The sequence below is a fragment of the Hemitrygon akajei genome, chromosome 13 (genome assembly GCF_048418815.1).
Source record: "Hemitrygon akajei chromosome 13, sHemAka1.3, whole genome shotgun sequence".
Taxonomy (NCBI): Eukaryota; Metazoa; Chordata; class Chondrichthyes; order Myliobatiformes; family Dasyatidae; genus Hemitrygon; species Hemitrygon akajei.
The window spans coordinates 78,455,331-78,471,401 of NC_133136.1; the positions used below are offsets into that span (position 1 = coordinate 78,455,331).

At 40.0% G+C, this 16,071-nt stretch overlaps 1 protein-coding gene across 7 annotated transcripts in view; it reads right to left on the reverse strand.

The window, feature by feature from the left end:
• slit2 (slit homolog 2 (Drosophila)) overlaps positions 1–16,071 on the reverse strand; it is a 421,836-nt gene that overhangs the window by 223,528 nt on the left and 182,237 nt on the right. The window lies entirely within an intron of this gene.

The following is a 16,071-nucleotide window of genomic DNA, read 5'->3' on the forward strand; positions in this document are numbered from 1 at the left end:
CACTGTCATAGGCCCAATCAAAGTTGGTCAACAATCAGCATATAGGAGGGAGTTTGAAAGTCTGGGTGAATGGTGACACAGCAACAACTTTTCACTCAATGTCAGTAAGACCAAAGAGCTCATTGATTACAGGATAAAGAGATATCCATGAGCTGGTCTTTATTGGGAGGTTCAGAGGAGGAGAATGCAAGCAACTTTAAATTCCTCGGTGTTATAATCTCAGAGGATCTGTCTTGGGTCCAGCTCGTAAAAGAAATTACAAAGAAAGGATGGTAGGACTTCTACTTTCTTAGAAGTTTGCGTAGATTCGGCATGTGATCTAAAACTCTGACAGACTTATGAGGTGGTGACTTTCTTGTCTGGTTAAATCATGGCCTGGTGTGAAAATATTGATGCCTTTGAATGGAAAAACCTATAAAAAGTAGTAGATCCAGGTTCGTCCATCACAGGTAAAGCCTTTCCAAACACTGAACACATCTACATGGTGTGCTGTTACATGAAAGCAGCAACAATCATCAAGGACCCCCTTCATCCAGGCTATGCTCTCTTTTTGTTGCTGCCATCAGGAAGGAGGTACAGGAGCCTCAGGACCCACACCATCAGGCTCTTGAACCACAGAGGATAACTTCACTCACCCCAACAATGATCTGTTCCCTCAGCATACAGACTCACTTTCAAGTCTCTTCATCTCATGTTCCTGACACTTATTGCTTATTGTTATTCTTTTTGTATTTGCCCAGTTTGTTGCTTTTTGCACATCTTATGTCTATCTTATTGTGTGCAGTCTTTCATTGGTTCTATTGTGTTGTATTTACTGCAAATGCCCACAAAAAAATGAATCTCAGGGTTGTATATGGTCACATATACTGTATGTACTTTGATAATAAATTTACTTTGAACTTTGAATACTGAAGACTTCTTATGTCTTCAACTTAACATTCCCAATCTGGGTAATTTTCCTTTAGTACTAGTGCCTGGTAAGCTGTGGAGTGGCGTGCTAATGCGTTCCTCACAATGTCAGTGGAACCTCCCTTATCTCAAAACTAACCATTTGGGTCTTGGAGACAATTCCTGCAAGAGCATGATAAATCACATCTGGCTCTTATCATCTGAGCTGGCACTGATTAGCTTGGAAGCATCAATGGTGATGGACCACATTACCTATTCTGGGCCCAATCAAGGATTGTCAAAAAAAGAAAAAGAGATTTTGATGAGGGCTATAAACTGCTTAATACCTCCTGCCCTGTGTCTGAGATAACTCTGATAAATATTGTGTTACTAAGTATTTAATCTTTTCAGCTCCCAGTGTCCCTTCTTTTTATCGTTAGTTTTCAACAGTGATAAGAGCAGTTTGCATTTAGTATCTGCCAGTTCTTCCCTTGCAATATCTCACACTGATGGAGTTCATTACAATACATTCAGCAGTACAGTACAAGAGAAATGATAAAAGCAATTCCACCAACAAATAATGCTGGCATTTGCATAAAGATTGAAGCAAGTTATTCTAATACCGTAGAAGGGTTGAAGCTGTCACAAATAACCCAGGTAAATGCAACAATATTATGGTCACAATGAACCCACAGCTGTAAAATGTTCGGGTACAGAGATAAACGGTGTATCAAAGAGGAAATAGCATAGCTTTCACGCGTACACCTTGTATTTTATTCTGAACGTTTTTGTGGGGGTCATGACTGCTCCAGTACCATCTGCATGTTAATCTCAAGACATTAGTTAAAAGCTTTCTCAAGATAATAGTCAATGATAGTTCTTGTTCTTTTTTGTCTGTTTATATATATTTTGTTTTACTTTTTTGACTGTTGTCTGACAGAAAGAATACATATCAAGATGATCGTAGCTGGTTAGAGAATTTTCTCAGAATAGAAAGCCCTCATTAAATTCAGCCAAGTGTTAATATAATTCACTGGGGAGAAATCATGTTGTGAGCCCTCTGCCACAGAAATATGATGATCATCTTCGTTCCAGAGACTAGAGAATGAAGGATCTTAAGGGCTTATTTCCAAGCCTGTATACTGGTACTGGTAGAATGCACAATCCAGGCAGTTCATCATGAAAAATCGTGGCTTCCCATAATCTTCAGCCTTTACAGGTGTACTGTAATGGTGGAAATCCAAGAGTATAATTGTGGAGATTTCCCACTTTCCTACACCTTCATACAAGAGGAAAGATATTGTGGAAAAGGGACAAACAGTAAAAAGAAGCCTGCTTTTGGAATGTCTAATTATCATTGGGAAAGTTCATGGACAATAAGAGGAAGAGAAAGAGAAAAAAAATCACAAGATTGAGAGAAAAAAAAAATAAAAGTTACTGTAATGGACCAAAAAAATTAAATTCCCTGAAAGCAAAAGAAGATATATACACTTGCAAATAAGAGCATGAGAGGTAAGTTAAAGGTATTGAAGTTATAAAGAACTTTGGGTAGAGAGATCAGAATATGTACGATTTGATTTCCTATTATACAGAAGACATAAACCCCAGCAGTCTGCAAAAATGATAGCTCTGAAGAGCAGCATTCCATGTATCCACTAAAACAGAGGAAGACTTTGCTATGGATGGGTTTCAAATATACCGTACACTCAGTGGCCCCTTTATTGGGTACAGCTGCTTGTTATTGCAAATATCTAATCAGCCAATCATGTGGCAGCAACTCAATGTACAGAAGTATGCAGACAAGTTCAGTTGTCCTTCAGACGGAAAATCAGAATGGGGGAAAATGTGATCTAATTGACTTTGACTGTGGAATGATTGTTGGTGCCATGGGGTGGTTTTTATATCTCAGAACCTGCTGATCTCCTGGATTTTCACACACAATTTCTAGATTTTACAGAGAATGCTGTGAAAAAGAAAACAAAGTCCATCCAGTGAGTGACAGTTCTGTGGGAGAACATGCCTTGTGATAAGAGAGGTCAGAAGAGAATGGCCAGACTGGTTCAAGATGACAGGAAAGTGAGAGTAACACAAATAGCCATGTGATACAACAGTGATGTGACCTAGGGCATCTCTGAACACACAACACTTTCAACCTTGAAGTGGATGGGCTACAGCAGCTGAAAAGCACAAACATACACTCAAATGATGACTTGATTAGGTACAGGGGATACCTAATAAAGTGGCCACTAAGTGTAATATTTGATATGACGAACAAGGGAGGTTTTCTGGTTGGAGGCCAAGTGCTGAGAAACATCATCAATTTAAAACTGAGACCAAAGCAGTAATATGAGAAACTTGTAAAGAATGACTTTTATCGGTAGAGCACAGAATGCTTGCCTTGGGAAATGGATGAGGCAATAAATGATTACATCTTTTAAATATTTGAAACGGCTTAAGGTTAACAACCTGAGATGATCTTGCTTTAAATCACTCAATTTGAAACTTTGCAGAAACTGACTTATCTACAGCGCTGTGCTAAAGTCTTAGGCTCATATACATAGCTAGGATGCTTAAGCCTTTTACACACAGCTTTTACGGTATTTGTCAATGTGGGGTGGAAAGTGAGTTTGTAAATCTGGTGGAATTAAAGGATGTTGGGAATAGTGAGGGTGAAATGCTGTGGGAGGGGTGTGGGGCAGGTAGCAGAGAAGGAGGGCTGGAGCGAGGGATGGCACAGATGCAGACACACCCAGCCCTGAGACAGCAGGAAAGGTCATTTGATTCCAAGCAAACAGCTTATTGACATTACAGAATGTCTTTCTGGTGCTTCCTGCTCCCTCCGCTCTCCCTTCCCGTTTTCCCCAACCACGATTCCCCTCTCCCTGCCCTCTTCCCACTCTCAGTCCACAACACAGACCCATATCAGAATCGGATTTACTCTCACTCACGTCTTTTTTTTTGTGTGTTGCAGCAGTACAGTGCACAGTGTAAATTACAACAGCACTGTGCAAAAGTCTAAGCATCCTAGTTATATGTGCCTAAGACTTTTGCCCAGCACTGCATCCATGTGCTTGGATGTAGTTCTGTCCTTTATACAGTACAAGCCATCAAATTGATGAAAGGCTCCCTGAAATTGATTCTACAAGGCAATGTTCTCTCTTTCATTGGGATGAAAAAGCCGAAACGGATAAAAGAAAGTTATACTCTATCACTTAGAGCAAGTTGTCTCATACAATTCAGCAAGTACATACATCATAGCATAGCTAAACTGTCACGTCCACAGCTCCTCGTACTAGCCGCGATACAGATGGCTGACAAAGGAAACAAATGCACCAACCATTGCTTTTCTGGATGTCTATAATGGCTGTTCAGTGTTATATAATGGGTGCCTCCCCATGTGCTCTAAGAATAAACTACAATCACATACTCCGTTCTGATGTTGTCACTTGCTTAGGGATTGGCTGCTGCCACTCATAATGCTGCAAGTCCGCACTAATTATCAATTAAAATTCATCTGATTCTGTATCAGTTTTATAACTTCCCTAACTAATGACAAAAACAAATCTTTTCAACCAGGTGTATGGTCATCTGCCTTCACAACTCATTGTAAGGCTCAACTTGAATTTTTACGTGATTCATGCAACAGTTTTCTATTTTGGTAGAACTACCTTAATGGAAGTATAATTTATTTATTTAATCTATTGAGAGACATTGTGCAGAACAGGCCCCTCTAGCCCAGTGCACTCATTGCAGCACCACCCAGAAACCCACCTATTTAACCCTAGCCTAATCACAGGACAATTTACACTGACCGTTTAACCTACTAACTGGTATATATTTAGACCGTGGAAGGAAACCACAGCAAAACCACGTGCTCAAGGGAAGAAGGTATAACCTTTCTTACAGAGGACACTGGAATTAAACTCCGAACTCTGACTCCCCAAGCTGTAATAGTGCCGCGCAAAGCGCTATGCTGCATTGGCGCTCTCTACCGTTGTTGAAAATTATGTCCAATTGGATGCCATCAATGACAAAAAGACAAAGTCAATAATTCTGCAATATTAGAGTGGAGTACTAATGAAAACCCATGGTTGGGAGGATGTTAAATGCAAAATCTAGTCAGGGTATGTTGCTTGTTACATGCTAGAATATGGGTGCATTTCTGTCAGTAACTTCCTTGTCTATGCTACTGCTCTTGAGTTTGGATGACATTTTGCCCGACAACACTGACCAGCAAGGAACAAACAGCTCAACTGGTCAGCAGTCTTGTACTTTTCCTGTGCTACATGGTATCTCATTTCACTTCAGTGACCGATGACAAGATCACTTATTGGAAAAAAGTGTTAAAGAGGGGTCCTTTTAGTTGGAGAATTATACAGCACAGTAAAATTATTCAGCAGAGTAAAAGTAACTGCAAAATGGTTCTGAAGTAGAGTTACTCAGACTCAAAATAAACCATTTTTCCAGCTGGGATTCTAAATTGGTGATTAATCCCTTCGTTACACAGGCAAAGGGTCAAATACCTATTTTAAGGGATGGACATTGCTGGCCTTTTCCAAAATGCTTTCAACTCAATTACAAAAACTAGATGGCAGAAAAGGATACTTCCAGAAATAAACAATTGTGCTATACAGCTATGTGCTCCATAGATAAAAGTGCAATACAGTATCTGCTATGTTAATAGCCTACATATTGTTTCAGTTAGCAAATCTTCACCTAAATCTGAAGAAATAATGCACAGATTACAACATTTTCCCATTTAAATTAAAGATGACTGTGCCAGAATGATGAGAAAATTGCACTAGAACAAGATTTTAATGTAGCCTTCAAAGAAAATAAGTACATGCCACGGAATAAGCCACAGGACTTAAATTATTACACATCTGTGGTGTAAGACATGGGACGTCTTGATTTATTAACTCTGGAAGGCATGATTATCCCCTTCTATCTGTTGGGTGCAAGCAAGTTGAGCTCAACGCTGGCAAAGAGTGCCAGCATATCAGAGGTTCCTCCTTCAGTGCTTCTCTTCAGATTCTCACTCATTGCAGCATCTGGCTGTGGTTTGGGTCTTTTCCCTGTAGACTACTCCATTCAGAATTCTGACTACTGCACCACTCTTTGAAGTTCCACATGTGTCTCTGGGTATTTTTTTAAAGACCAGCTGCACTCAAGAGTTTAATTGTGAAGATGTTCTGATTGCTATTGTAGTGTCTGTTTAGTTTAACCCAGGCCTGCCACTGCTGTCATTTTAACCTTAAACATTCTTCAAGACTCCGGAGCCAAAGAATTCAGGATGACTAAATGTTGGGACATTAAAAGAATAAAACAAATAATATAGATATTAAATTTAAATATCAGTTATGTCTTATTAGTGTATGTATACATAGATGTAAATATGAAGCTTTCAAGCTATAAATAATCTATTAGCAATCCCTTTCCAATTCTGGTGAAGATGTTGATTGAGTGAAATTATCTGATATATGTCAGAAGATTAGGGAAATTAAAGTGCATCACTTTTATCCAATTTTCTTTATTTAAAATGACAACATGATCAAATCAAGAGAATATTGTTAATCAGCTAAGGTAGTAATTAAGCTATTGCTGTGTAAATTAACTGATCAGTAGATCATTCATTATACTGGAGTTGCAAATGCACTTAATTGGCTGCTGCATCATGGATAAAGCAGTATAGTTTTCATTAACACCATCACAATTCTTGCTTGAACTTAGCCCTGATGCCTCTTCATTTAGTACCATCAGAATTCCGTGCTAATTCTCAATAAATATTAATACCTTGCTTTTGAAGATGCACTGCAGAAATATTTTCTGATGCAAAGAAATTAGCAAAGAGCATTAAATTGGCCAACAATGTAATTCCCCCAATTTACTGTTTTACACAAAGACTTGGCAAACTATTCATAAGACTTGCCAGTCTTTTAACAAATGAAGTGTTCATATTGGCAGGTGATTTATTTCTCAGTATTAGACTTACATTCTCTCTGCAGTTAAGTGCAAGTATCACTTTTCCCGTGCCTCTGTAGCAAATGCAGGTTATAGTCATCCTGGTACCTCAACAATGAGTGTATGTATCACTCATCCTGTTGACTCAGTAGTAAGCACACTCGTCACTCATTCTGGTACCTTGATACTGAATACACATGTCATTTATTGTGCGTCTCTATAGTGAGTACATGTGTCACTTGCCCTTGTGAGTGAGTAATAGCACACTCATCCTGTACTGCTATAGTGAATGCATTTGCCACTAATCCTATGCAGGGTGAGCACCAGTGCCTCCTGATGACCCTGTGGTATCAATGCCTGAAGTGAACTGAGAGCACGGGTTCTATTTGGTGCCCCCCGTCAGCAGTGGCACATCTGCTCTTGACATGTGCAACTGAGCACAACAAACACTTTACAGCACTTGAATGGCTCACTCCACCTTCTTATTAATTTATTGTAGCGAGCATGCTTTTCCTCTGTTTGCTGGGGGTTATGAACTATACACGCAGATTTGAGGATTAATGTTCTACAGCTAAACATGAGCTGCTGCTCACAATATGCCACCTGCTTCTGTGGTACTTCTATGCTTTTCAACGCGACACCACTCTGCTTGTTATGCAGCAGGCAGCTGATCCCCGGCCGCCTCTCCTCCATTTCTTTTGACTCTGTCGTCAATGCCTAAGTAACTGGACTATCGCTCAGGAAGAACTTCTGCTTGTTCTAATAGTTCACTCACTCACGCCCTCACAAATTTAAAAAATGACACAATATTGCCTCAGGTATAGACTAATGCCAATACTTCAGTGGGCTAGTGCTTCTCGTACAAAAGTCTCTTCCACCTGGTCCCAATAAAATAATGTGCTGCAGATGCTGGAAGTCGGAAATAAAAAACAGAAAGTGCTGGAAACACTCAGATCAGGCAACATCTGGGGAGAGGCAAACAAGTCAATGGCCCAAGTTGTTATCAGGTCCTGTTTGTTTTGCCGCATAGGTCCAAAACTTTGTTTTTTTCTCAAATAAAATTCCAGACTAAAATGGCCAACAAGACAGAGTTGATGGGAGAAATTTCCACTTCAAGACCAGAGCAGCAAGTGAACCATAAACTCCACTTCACGTGGAGACTATACACAGCCTTTCCTGGTTTGTTTATCTCTGATCTCCACATGATGTTCACAGCTAGAACATAATGGATAACTGCATGAGCCACATTCACCAACCAGCCCAATGTGCTGCATTATAAAGCAAATTACTTTTATGATTTGCAAGACAGTCAATAATTTACAGGGGGAATTCAAGAACAAGCCTGTGTCTAATTTTGAATGGTCTAGGGAGCAAATTTCTCTTTACAACAAATGGCCATAAACATCAACACCCTTTCAACATCTATGATCAGGCACTTGTACACTTGAAATTAAATTCCGAGCCAATACCCACATAATTATCAGAAATGACCCTCAGCTCACAAAATCGTTTGCAGCATTAATGGCCACATGTTGGCCTGGAATTCTCACTTGTGGCAGACGAATCCTCAGCTCTTTTATAAGCTAAATAGTATACCACACTAACTAACATATCACTTGACCTATCTAAGGACTTATTAGGAGCTTCTAGCTGAAAACAGCATGCCTTTCGCTACAGCTCCTCATCCCATAACTAAAGGCTTTTCGGGAAGAAGCTGATTGCACAAACATGACAGTTAAAATATTCCAGTTTATAACACAACGACACTGTATTACTGAACAAGAAGAGCCAAGTTGCTTCACTTATAAATTATTAATCGGTTGGAAAAAGTTTACTGTTGTGTAATATCATTATGCCCTCTGTAAATAGATCTCATCAAAAACTCAGTTACCAAACACAGTTGCAGCCTCTGTACTTGGACTGCACACTTGTGAAATTTTGCTTTACTTTACCACGTGCATGCTGTACACTAACAACAGCACAAGTAACCCATGGAGTCCTTTTGCTCAGCATCTATCCTCACTCCCAACTGACTTCAATCCTGATTTTCCAATCCCTGTCCTCCCTTGTATTCTGTAAGCTTGTAGTCCCCTCCACTTACTCCTTTTAAATGAGGCCATCCTTGGATTCACAGCCTATTCCAACTGCCACAGTAGAGCTAGAGAATGCAAGGTCATTGTAAAAGGTGTTGTACATACAACCAATTATTTTACATATGAGCCCTCATGGCGTTGGCCTTTACCGCTGATGTCCATGGGCAGAACTGGCACAGATCATCCATTCTGCACCAACATATTGAGTTTACTTAAGCACCAAAAAAGGTATGGTCAAGTAAATACTTAACAATGAACTGTTTCCATGCTCTATATTCACATACCGACAGTAAATCGTGCAGATTCGCCATATGTGCCTTACTTCACTGATGCCAAAGGAATGAAATATCAGGATATATACAAGGAAGAAAACCATCGACCAGGCTACACAAGCAAAAGGCACAACCCATGTTCACTACTATCAGCTCATGAAGATGAAGGACACCCTATCATCTGGATGACAGCCAGAATCTTGACTCAAGCAGGAACAAGAAAAGAATGAGAATTTCTTGAAGCGTGGTTCTCTATAGAAAGATCCATCACCAAACACACTGACATAGATCCAGTATATGAACCATTATGGAGGAAAGAGAATCAAGGACACTAACAATCAACAAATGGCCAGTAATCTCAGGATCTGGGCAGTGAAGCAAACACTTCCAACAGGCCTCCCTTGAAGCTAGCCAATCAGAATCTTCTACTGTTAAACTGTTCACAGTGTTTTGAACCAGCCAACCAGATCACGATGTCTGACCAATACCCATTCAGACCCCGGAGGAGGATATAAGCCGACATTCTGAGGAGACAACACCATCAACTGCACACTGATGATGGCTTCTTGATTGGAGCCTAAATGTCTGCAAACATTTTGCCAAGCTCAGCGGTCAACCAAACTTCCCTTATACAGGATGTCATATGCAAGGCTTTTTCTCCTGCTTACACTGAATGCAAAAAAAATTTCCCAGACAAACACAGCATCTAACTGTGTGAAGTAACAACACCATGGAAAAATGTGGGAAAATACCCTGAGTAAGCTCACCTCTGAACCCTATGCCACAGTGCACACATGTGGAAGTCGGTGACAGAGGGCCCAGAAGGAAGGCCTCTGCCCTGGAATCATCAGCATGAGGTAACAAACTTGTGGATGATTAAAGAGAATATGAAGTCTCACCAGACTGTGATAGTGATGGGAAACTGTAGTAAATGATAATCTGAGAAAAAGTACGAGGTCACGACTATTGCTACTACTGCAATGACAAGGAAAACTCTGTATTATTAAAGCAACAAAGGTTTATTTTTAAGCTTTAGAAGAATCAAAGGAGTTGCAGATAAAATCAAGAGTTTATTGTCATATGCACAAGTACAAGTAATGTGCAGTACTTATAAAACGTATTCACCCCCCCCCCCACCTTGGAAGTGTTCATGTTTTATTGTTTTACAACTTTGAATCACGGTGAACATAATTTGGCTTTTGACTCTGATTAAGAGAAAAAGTCTCTTTGTCAAAGAGAAAATGGATCTCTACAAAGTGATCTAAATTAGTTACAAATATAGAACACAAAATAATTAATTGCCTAAGTTTTACCCCCTTTAATATGACACACCAAATAATCACTGGTGCAGCCAATTGGTTTTAGAAGTCACATAATTAGTTAACGTATTCTAGCTATATATAAACCTGTGTGTAGTCGAGGTGTTTCAATTGATTGTAGCAGAAATACACCTGTATCTGGAAGGTCCAGTTGCTGGTGAGTCTGTACACCGGCAAAAACTACACCATGAAGACAAAAGAGCACTTCAAGTAACTCAGTGAAAAGGTTATTGACAAGCACAAGTCAGGAGATAGGTACAAAAAAATTTCCAAGTCACTTGGAGTACAGTCAAACATCAAGAATGGAAAGAATATGGACAGCTGTAAATCTGCATGGAGCAGAACATCCTCAAAAACTGAGTGACCATGCAAGAAAGGGACTAGGGAGGGGGACCACCGAGAGACCAATGACAACTCTGGAGGAGTTACAAATTTCAGTGGTTGAGATAGGAGAGACTGTGCATACAATAACTGTTGCCTGGGTCACCAGTCACAGCTTTATGGGAGAGTGGCAAAGAGAAAGCAACTGGTGAAAAAAACTCACATGAAATCTCAGCTAGAGTTTGCCAGAAGGCATGTGGGAGACTCTGAAATCAGCTGGAAGAAGGTTCTATAATCTGATGAAACCAAAATTGAGCTTTTTGGCTATCAGACTATAAGTTATGTTTGGCATAAGCCAAATACCGCACATCATCACGAACACACCATCCCTACCGTGAAACATAGTGGTAGCTGCATCATGCAGTGAGGATACTTCATTGAAGTGAAGGCTTGTGAAGGTAGAGGGTAAAATTAATGCAGCAAAATACAGGGAAATCCTGATGCAGTCTGCAAGAGAACTGCAAACTGAGAGATTTGTTTTCCAGCAAGATAATGTCCCCAAGGATAAAGCCTAAGCTATGCAGGAATGACTTTAAAACAACAAAGTTATATGTCCTGGAGTGGTCAAATCAGAGTCCAGTCCCCAGTCCAATTGAGAACTAGAGGCTGGATGTGAAAAGGGTTGTTCACTCACAATCCCCATGCAATCTGACAGAGCTTGAGCAGTTCTGTAAAGAAGAATGGGGAAAAATTGCAGTGGCCAGATGTGGAAAGCTGATGGAGACCTATCCAGATACAGACAAGGCTGCAATTGCTGTCAAAGGTGCATCTGCTTAATGCTGACTTGAAGGAGGTGAGTAATTATGCAGTCAATTACTTTGTGTTTGATAATTGTAATAACTTGAGACCAGTTTGTAGAAATTTGCTTTCACTTTGACACGAAAGAGTCTTTTCTGTTGATCTGTGTCAAGGAAGTCATATTAAATCCAATGTGCTTCAATGTTGCAGAACAATAACACATGAAAACTTACAAGGGCAGGGTGTTAATTACCTTTTATAGACACTGCATGTGCAGCTGCAATGAAAAAACCTACGTGCATGAACATCATGGGTTAATAGCATCATTTATGCAGCATAAAGCAGGACACAGGAGAAGACAAAAGTGAAGACGAGGTGGAGGATGTTTTTACTGAATGGCAGAACAGGTTCATAGCCCATCACACATTTCTTCAGAGAGGTAAGTTATCTAAAACTTTAGCTCCCCTCAAAATGTGCTGCTGGAGCTGCTGAACATTTTGTTTTTGATCTTTTAGGTTTTAACTTTGCTGTGTTGACCAGGTAGTCCACAAGCAGCAGCAGTAGATGTAGCATTGTGTAATGGATGTGGAATTATTCTGTTCAATAGGTTAAAAACCGCTGAGAATTATTTTAAACAGTGATCACTTGTGAAAAGTTGATGTACAAAGGGACTTCAACGTACTTGTGCACCAATTTCTGAAAGCAAATGTAGGTGCAACAAACAGTTTAGCTGGCAAATGGTATTTTGGTCTTCTTTTCATGTACCTTTGAGTATGAGAGCAAGAAAGTCTACTGAGACCTCAATCAGAGTACTAAACAGTTTCTATCTCCTTACTCAAGAAAGGATACTTTTGCCACATCATCAGACTGACTGATGTTTCAGTAGGAATGTCATACAAGGATTGGGTCAACTAGGCCTGTATCTGAATAATGAGAGGGGATCTCTTTGAAAAGTACAAGATTCTGACAGGGCCATACAAACTGAATGTTTCCCTTGAACGGGAAAGTATAAAATAAGTGGCCAAGGTCTCAGGATACAAGATGAAGCAATGACGACAGAGCTAACAGACCACTTCTTTACTCACAGGGTGATAAACCTGAGGAATTCTCCACTGCAGAGTGCAGTAGAAGCCCAAGCCTCATGATGTTCAGTTCAGTAGACTTCAAGGCATGAACAGGCATCAAAGGCCATGGGGAGAGTGGAATAATGGTCTCTGAGATAAAGGATCAGCCATAATTGTACTGAGTGGCAGAGCAGGTTCCAAGGCTGATAGGCCCACTGCTGCCACTAATTTCTACATGACTGTAATTGAATAACAACTAATTTCCTTGGTTAGGGAATGACAGTGACAGGGGTTCATCAATTTAAAAACAGGAGGGAAGCACAGAGGCATGCCAGTTATTGTAATGCTATTACAGCACCAGCAAGCCGAGTTCATTCCTGATGCTCTCTGCTCTCCCTGTGACTGTGAAGGTTTCCTCCGGGTGCTTTGCTTCCCTCCCACCCTCTAAAGGTGCATGAGCTAGCTGGTTACTTGCTTACATGGTGGTAACTGGGTGGTGCGGGCTTGTTGTGCCAAAAGCGCCTGTTACTATGCGGTCTCTCTAAAATTATGAAAAAGAGAAACAAGGAAAAAAAAAGCTAAGAAAATACTTAACAAACATGAGGAAGTCTGCAGACATGGAAATCCAAAGCAACACACACAAAATGCTGGAGGAACTCAGCAGGTCAGGCAGTATCTATGGAAATTAACAGATATTTGATGTTTTGGACCAAGATCCATCTTATCTAGAGGGATTTTAAACTCTGGAAATTCTGTCATGGACAGACACTTCATCCGTACAGCTAAACTAGGATGAATGGTTAAAACATATGGGACTATAGAATTGTTTTTGGATAGTTTTAATAAAAAACAGATGAAGGCTCAATGTGCAAAATAATGACTTTCCTTGTCATATGATGTATGGCTCTAAGTAATCTCAAAGTAGAGTTAAGTACTGCATCTTTTCAATCCTGGAGCTCCTTTAGTTCAATATTCTGAAGCAGGAACAAGCGTGTGCCAGCTCCCATCAGTCTATGAAGCAAGTGCTGTACCACAGGAATAAGGAAGCTAGTGTTCAAAAGATACTGACAGAGAGCGGGTGCACATTAGAAATTTTCCCACAATCCAAATTACAAACTACCTGTAGCTAGCTCCAGGACCCACTGCCTTCCTCGGCTTCATGTAGCATTTTAACGTACACTTTGCTTTTAGTATGAGATTTCAACAGTCCCAGTGGCTACAAAATAATTTAGCTAATCCACAAGACAGCAATAATTATTCTTGGAAGCAAAGTATTTTAATCGGTGTCTATCTCTCTGCTCCACTTGGTTCTTGCCTTGTCAAACTGAAATCCACTTTAGCTGCTAGATCTGAACTTAAACATTCCTCTTTTTAAGCAATTTGGTGATATGCAGTGTTTTCTCCCCGCTCCCTCTTCTCGCCTCGCCAGGACTTGTGTCACCAGCACTTGCGAAGCCTCCATCTGTCTACTCCCATCTGCTGACTGAATTCAGAGCATGGTGCCAAAGGCGTGACCCAGCTTCTCAAGAGTCATCCTCAAGATGTTATTAGCTAAGCTTAAACTAGCATTTCGAAACAGTGTTAAACAAGATCAAAAAATTCAGAACAGGAGCACAGCAGGAATTCTGTGGAATCACTGTGATATCTTGTTATGCAGAAGAATTTTGTTTAGAATTTTCCAATGGCTAGTAGCATTACTATGTAACAGCATAAATATACAAAATAGTAATGGAAATAGAATGTACTCGGCTTTATAAATTCTAAGAGACAGACTGCGCAGCATGCTTATATGAAGTGTGTACAGCACAAAAGATCAACAATGAATTTCTACACATTCACTTCTTAGACCGTATGTGTATCTTATTTAAATACCCAATGAAAACTACAGCTTCTGGAATGCAGGCCAAAATTGGAACCCAAAATTTAATTTCTTTGGCGAAATATAGCCGTATGCAGAGAATATTAATACATGGCTTGAGGGAATATAGGCCAAAAAGAGGATGCTGGAACTAGCTGGTTGGACAACATGCCTGGCATGAACTGTTTGGGCCGAATGGTTTGTACCAGTGCTGCATTGCCCTATGACTCTATCTGCTCTAACAGAATCGGGTTTAATATCACCAGCATGTGTCATAAAGTTTGCTGTCTTTGTGGCAGCAGTACAATGCAATACATAATAATAAGAAAAAACTGAATTACAGCATGTATATTAAATAGCTAAATTAAACAAGTAGTGCAAAAACAGAAATAAAAAAATTAGTGAGGTAATGTTCACAGGTTCAATATGCATTCAGAAATCAGACGGCAGAGGGGAAGAAGCTATTCCTGAATCATTGAGTGTGTGCCTTCAGGCTTCTGTACCTTCACCCAGGCATGATCTGGATGAAGGGGGTCCTTAATGATGGACACTGTCTTTGTGAGGCATTGCTCCTGGAAGATGTCCTGGACACTATGGAGGCTAGTGCCTATGATGGAGCTGACTGCACAACTCTCTGCAGCTTATTTCGATCCTGTGCAGTAGCCCCCCCCACCCCATACCCGATGGTGATGCAGCCAGTTAGATTGCTCTCACGGTACAACTGTAGAAATTTAAGAGCACCTTTAGTAACAAACCAAATCTTCTCAAACTCCTATTGAAAAATAACTGTTGTGCCTTCTTTGTAGCTGCATTGGGTCCAGGTTAGAGCCTCAGAGAGGTTGACACCCGGGAACTTGAAACAATGACATAGTTTATGAAATTGTAGTCAAACTAGAAATGTTTTGCCTATGTATTAAGATTTATATCGATAGTGTAAAACTTGCAATTAACTTGAATAACTCATTGAACAATACAACAAGACAATGACAAGCGGCTAACTGCTTATAGAAAGAATTTCTGAAAGCTATCATTTCTTAACTGCATGGTCATCACTGGGTAAAGTAACAGCAATAAATGATCTGGAAATATTCAACTCTATAGCTTCTGGTGCAGAGACACATAGAAATGTTTTAGGTTTCTAATACAGCCTTAAACTGAAAGCATGCATCCAGAAATAACTTCTTCTTCATGACATTCTGCCTAAAAGAAGTGCTTTACTAGCAAATGATACCGCAGATACAATTTATATTGATTTATGATGCCATTTTTCCCAAAATAAACTTGAAGGCATTTGGCATGAATGCCTAATGCTTTCTGCTGCCCATGCCTCACGAAGGTCCCGGACTGCAGTAGCTTTTAATGGAATTGCAAATTTTTTAAAGCCCACATTCAATAAAATAATGGTTTACCATTCACTTACTCCATAAACTGGCCCAGCTCCATTCCATTAGTGGCAACATCATTACGTCAGCATTTTCAAGAGCAGGCTTTGATATA